Here is a 6,699-nt window from a genome sequence, read left to right as displayed (position 1 = left end):
TACGTTCTATTTACATCTCCATATTTCTAAGTTTAAGACAGCAGCACCCACTGATTCATTAATTGTCCATGCTTATGACTTCCATGCATCTGGCTGTGATAATTATGAATAGATCATTTTGCTGATAAATAACATCTAAAGGGTCACAGGTCAGGGTCACCATTGATCTAATCTACAGCCCTTTGGATTCAAGAGAAATCCAAAAAACCACAGAAACGTGTTTTGTTTCTTGGACCAAACCACCACAGCTTAGTGATTTTGGTTAACTGTGTTCATGCCATCCACTGCAGAGTAAATGTCAAGGTATAATGAGTTATAAAGGGCTGTTATACAAACCGTAACCCATCTGCACACACTTCATGTCGGCCTCCTTCCACCAATCCACAGGCTAACACACACACACACACACACACACACACACACACACACACACACACACACACACACACACACACACACACCCCACTGATGCTTAAGTCCTTCTCTAACCTTTCATTTTGCAAATTCAAGTAGCTTCAACGGGTGGAATAACAAAGAGTTATGCGTTTTCACCTGGATTAACATGTAAATCCGATCCAGGAGACGATCAGGGGCTTTACTGGCAAAGAAACAAACTGAGATGCAACAATGATTATAAAGGTCACAGACTTGTTGTTGCCGTGTCCTTTTAGAAGCACTGAACCCATACACGCTCCCTCATTGTACGTCACCATAGATAAGAATGCATTAAATGTTCTTAATTAAAGGCCAATAGAAGTATGAAGGCAAATAAATCTCTCAGACACAGTATCTCCATCTGCTTTTATTCGGTCTTGTGTCTCAAATGCAATATTTTCTCCGTTCCACCTTGTGCTAAATATGTGACATTCGCTCATAAACTTAGCCGAGTAATACTGGAGGCTGATCATTTCCTAAAGCTTGGCGCTGAGAGCTCAGATCAGGAGCTGACTGAACAACCTGCAGCCGCAGCGAGGAGGAACATGATTTACTAGTATCCATAGGCTGCTGGGAGTGATCAGGTTTACATAATTCATCTTATAAATATCCTGGGAGGCAGAGCACATCTCTGTTGTGACATTTTTCATAAGCCCCGTCTGGAATTTAGAATGTATTGGTGCTGTGACAGAGTTTGTTAACTTGCTTTAATCTCTGCCACCGACATGTATAAACTACATACATCCTGACTAATAATCTAATCAAATGCTAATGGCTGTAAACTCACTTGTTCTACTTTGTAACTTATTAGCAAAATATGACTGTGAACTTTCCTCACTGTTCCTGTGTGTGTATTTCCTGATTATCCTCATCGGTCCAAGTCTGTATCATTCTGCAAAATGGCAGGAAAGAAATGTGGGATGATAGGTTCTTTGGTCTAGAATGAAATAATCACAGCGCTGGGCAATCGCTACTGTGTAAACCATATTAAATTATGGTTTAGATGATCATATTACGGCAGAGCTCTCTGTGCCTTGGGAGCAAAGGTAGAGGGAAGCTTCACAGAGACATGCAGGCCTCGCAGGAAATGATGATATATGAGGAGATGAAGTGCGTGGGTGAATCCCACTGAGCTAAACTTTGCTTTCTTGCTATGGGGGGGCGATGAAATCCCTCACCTCTCACCTGTGCCTGAAAATACATCTTGTGATAACTACTGTGCAGTTTTATTTTAGTCAGTGCTGACATCAGGTAGTACAGTTTAGGAAAGCTCTGGCATTCTATGATGGATGATGATCTACAATATGAAGTGTGCTAGTTTTTGCAATGAAAATAGCAGCAATATAAGCGTAGCATTCTGGGGTATTGCCTGCCCTAAGTGTGCTGATGTTGGTGGATGAAACAGGCGAGCGTGGCTGGTATGGGCAGTCTGTTAAATGCTCTTCATTTTAACACAACAGATTAACGTCTGTAAGCCCTCCACTGGTAACTTGGCATGTCAAAGATAATGGGTCACGCTCATCCACGCTACATTCACAAACGGCAAAAACTCCTCTTTTTGTGTGTGCGCTGGCACAGCAGAGATTACCACCCAAAGGAATGTAATTGAGGTTAGTAGGCCTCTATCCTGCTGATTATGGCTAACCTATTGATAGGTTAGCCACAGTACAAGGGCTCATTAAGTCTATTCACCATTTTTCTGAGTGAAAAATGCTCAACAGCGATGTAAGCGCTGACAGCCGCGTGCAGTAATTACAGATTACAGCACGGTTTAATGTGGTGCACTCAACGCCGTGGCTGTTTTTGCCAAGATTTTAAATGTAAGCTATGTTACACGTTTCAGCATGCTTGGTCAGAGGGGACGGTATCAGGCTAAAGAGGGCGCTTTTCATCTAACTGCTATCATTTTGATCATGACTGAACTGTTCATCATCATCATCATCATCATGTTTCGCAGCGTCATAGTCGACTGTGACTGATGGCTGTGAGGCTGGTGTGATGGGTTTAATGTAAGCTGAGTATAGTTGCTGTAAATCTAATACATGGTCTGCGTTGCTAAACCAATTTGAGAGATTTTTGTGCCGATAATATACAATGATATCAAAAGTATTTTATTTGCACTCAGGGTGTAGTATCACGTCGTGGTGGAAACGCATCCATTTCCCAGTGAAATAAATCTATCTAAACAGCTGTCCAGGGAAATGATTCAGTCTAAACTGCAACGCTGTAGAAATGAGGATACAAATGACAACATTTCCTTTTTGTTTTCATTCTTCTAAAATGGGGTTAAGTCTCACCCAGCTGTTAAACTTTTCCCCATTCAACCTACTACAACCTCTGGATTGTAACATGGTCTGCTAAATCCGTTCTTAAGAGGGATTAGGGGACTTTATTGTGACATTTGTGTGACAGTAAAATCTACAATGTAAAAGACAAATTCATTTTTTACACTTGAAATATCTTGGCCTTTATAATAAGGCAGATCCGCTTGAAACAAAGTCGATGGGTTGGCAGTATTTATTTATATACGACCAATTTAAGCAAATATGTCAGGTATTAGCCATGCTGCTTAAAAATTAATGTCTTCATTCGTTTAATGCTGTTAACCAAAGAGCCGAGTGTAACAATCGGGGAGGAAAACAATATTTCTTCACAAATAACAAAATAAATGAAATATGACCTGCATGAAGGCCACCATAGTATCTGTTCCAAATTGTGTTCATATTCCTGTTTTATGATGTCAGTGAAGCCAGTAAGCGTTACAGGGTTATGAATAACAGGATAGAATTACACAACTAAACAACTGGTTCTATATGATTTCAGTGTTAAAGTATTCACACAATTTGAAACCACGACATCACTGAAGAAGCTCAGAGACATGAACGTGAAACAGGGGTAGGTAAATGTAAATGAGCGCCTGCTGGGGGTAAGACAGAGGGGTTTGTGTGTGCTTATAATGGTCAGTTATTATTCAGTTGTTACCCTAACGGATAGGCATGGGGTCCGCAGCAGAAGTAGCACAATCCAACATCTTCCCACACAATTTTTATGTCTCAAACAATCCTGCCCACACACTTTGCATGCTCCATATCCACTGCACCTTTGCTGATATGTCTGTGTTGCATACACCCCTGCTTTAACTCTGTCCTCAATCAAGCCACGTGTCAATATTAATTAGTGAGTGACAGGAGCACCTATCTCAGAGAGCAACGCAACACAAAAGTGCTATCCATGACAACAGTGGTCTGAACAAGCCCCTCCCGCTGACAGCTGGCTTATTGTGTGCTGTGCCTCTGTAGCGGCCTTGTTTCCCTTTAGCTTGGACAGTTCAATAACTAATCTCCATGCAGCCAGCAGCGTGTAGCGTTGAAAACCAGGAGGGCAGACCCAATGGAAAGTCATGATCCATGTGTGTGTGTGTGTGTGTGTGTGTGTGTGTGTGTGTGTGTCAGATAACTGTGATGATACCTTGTCAGTTTATAGACGTGTCACAAACGGAGCACACACCTTGGCTGCACAGTGGAGTGAAATGTTTAAATTTGCTTTGCAGTTAGTCAGCATGTGTTTGTCCTCTGGACCACTTATCAAGATTTTTTTTCCAAAAATGTCTTGGTGCACTAACACCTTTATTTTGAGCTATTAAAATAATATTCAGCCTGTACCTCTGCAAAGGTCTCAGAGCACATTATTAACCTATTTACCAAGTTTCACGATGAATACTTACCACGTTGATTTCATTCTACTTTCGATCTTAATAATTTGCTTTGTAATCAAGTTATCAAAAGGTTATCGCATCACGTTGGCTATTATTCTTCCCAAGATTGCAAATGACATTTTAACGTGTAATTGTATCGTCCCCCCACAGTAATGAAATTGAGAAAGGGCAGTCATAATTTGGTCTCCATCCTTCAGTTCATTCATCCATCCCAGACACTTAATTTTGACTGAGCTCTACAGAGCTAAGGCACAGTTTCCAATCCCATCCCTGGAATCTGTGACTCCAAAAAACATTTATCAACAGAAACCTTGTTCTAGTGTTCATGTGCTTTTTACAAATGGATTTATATGGTCTGCTTATAACAAATAATTGTATTTATTTTGTAAAGATTGTGGTCATCACTTAACTCCATTCATGTGTTAAACACACGCTATCAATAGAGTTTGACAAAACTTGAATGAACTATGCTTCACGTTCTGAGCAGATGAAATAAAAGAACATCTCTGATATAATGTGTTACTTTAAAGAGCGTTTTGACCTGTCACGCCAACGGTTACACACAATGACATCACACATAAAATCTGAACAGTGTTCACAGCAGAACAAACGGCGGATCCCCCTGATGTTGCTGCACACAGGGCACGCGAGCTGCCCCCTCCCTCATGTCACATGTAGGCTAATGAACAGCAGGCTCGTGCTCATGATGCAGGGGCCTTTTGGGCCACAAGAACCATGTGTACTCACCACTTTCTGCTTGGACACACACAAACAATGGGACGCGTCTGGAGTGCTTGGGGCCCAAACACCAAGGAAGGGCAGATGGTTCCCGGGATCGAGGACCGCACCCCCCATTAACATGAGAAAAGAGAGGGACAGAGGCGGGGAAACAGGTACCCTCTCTCCTATTTCCCCCCTTCCGGAGATTAGAGCTGGGGTGACTCATTTACCCAGCAGAGTCTGTGGCGCTGATTTGGCACCCAATTAGGAGCAAGCTGTCACCTCAACAGCAGATAATATCAAATGTGAGGATCCTGTTTGTGGGGGGAAAGTCCCATCTATCATTATTCATATTTAAGACCTCCAGGTCATCACTTATTTGGGAATTTTAATTCTGCAACATATGTAACGTATTGGAAGTTTTTATTCTAAACAATATTTTGCTATGTGAGTGGTTATAGTTAATCAGGATTGCTGGAGAGAATAAATGGTATGATTTGTACAAGTATACTCACCCTACCTTACCCCATGTAGACTGCATAAAAGCAGCTAGAGCACTCATTATTCAATTATTATTTGGGATTATACATAATATCATATTTATATGATCACCTATAAAAAACTTTGTATTTAAGCTATTTCTCTAATTCTCAGTTCATCCTGATGATTTGGAGAAAAGATCAGCCTGCAGTGAAACTGTGTGGTTGCAGCTCCCCTTCTGTCCACTGGAGGCATCGTTTACCCCCAAAAAACATAAACACTCCTAATTTTTCATGACCACAAAATGACTTTCAGAAAAAGAAACGCCTTCCTTTTTATTTCGAAAGAAACCAATTTATTGGGAAAGCCAAATTGCAACATTTTAATTTGCTGCGATACAAATTAAATCATGATGACAACTGTGCAGTGATTTAGATGCTGGGCTTTCTGTAGGTGCACGGCCTCATGGTGTACAGCATATTAAAACTCAGATTTTGTCTCCTCCTAGTGGCTACTTGAAGGACTGCCAGCATACATTCAGATGTCCTGAAGTCAGAGGGCTCAGTTATGAGTTATGCTTTAAACCTTCAGTGTGCTAATATATATATATATTTGTTGTTTCTACTTAAGTAGGAAAGTCATATTGCTGATAGTTCATCAAAATGAAACATGCCGCACAACTTTTCAAAAGCATGGCATGTTTGCCCGTCTTAGTCTTGTTACATCTCGTTATCTCTAAGATTGTAAAACAAGAGGCCGTCCTACTAGGTCAGCAAAAAGCCCTCTTAGTGCACATCCAGGGCTCTAATTTCATGCACGCTCTAGACACCGGACAGGGGAGCAATGATAGGGTGAACAAGCCTACCTTGCAGGCAGATTAGTCTGACTGTGAGGGTGTCATCAAACCACCAACATTGTGGATTTTATGGCTGGTGCTGCTGTAAACAGAATAATCACGACATCGTTGACATGTGCAACATACACAATTTGGCAGTGGTTTTCATATGCAACCTTACCATGAGCTTGAAGTTGCATTCACATTGTAGAGCTCCACATTACACAGGTCCATGCTCCAACTGTGCAGAGAAAAGATAAAAGGTGGAAGAAAGATGTACATTTTATATCGCAAGAGGCTGCAATCTTTCTATGTGGCTCTTTCTTTAGTCTTTCTTTAATCTTTAGTCCTTTTTGCACATTGTTTTTATTAACAACCCTACAAATTACAGTTGTTGTGGAACATCTCAGTAAATTTGTTCATTGATCATTTTAATCCTTGCACGTTTATTCACTTGCACTCTTTCCTATTTTGTACTGAAATTGCTGCACAACAATTTTCCTAATAAAATTTT

Source organism: Eutrigla gurnardus, assembly GCF_963514095.1.
Source record: "Eutrigla gurnardus genome assembly, chromosome: 15".
Classification (NCBI taxonomy): Eukaryota; Metazoa; Chordata; class Actinopteri; order Perciformes; family Triglidae; genus Eutrigla; species Eutrigla gurnardus.
This window is presented reverse-complemented; position numbering follows the sequence as displayed.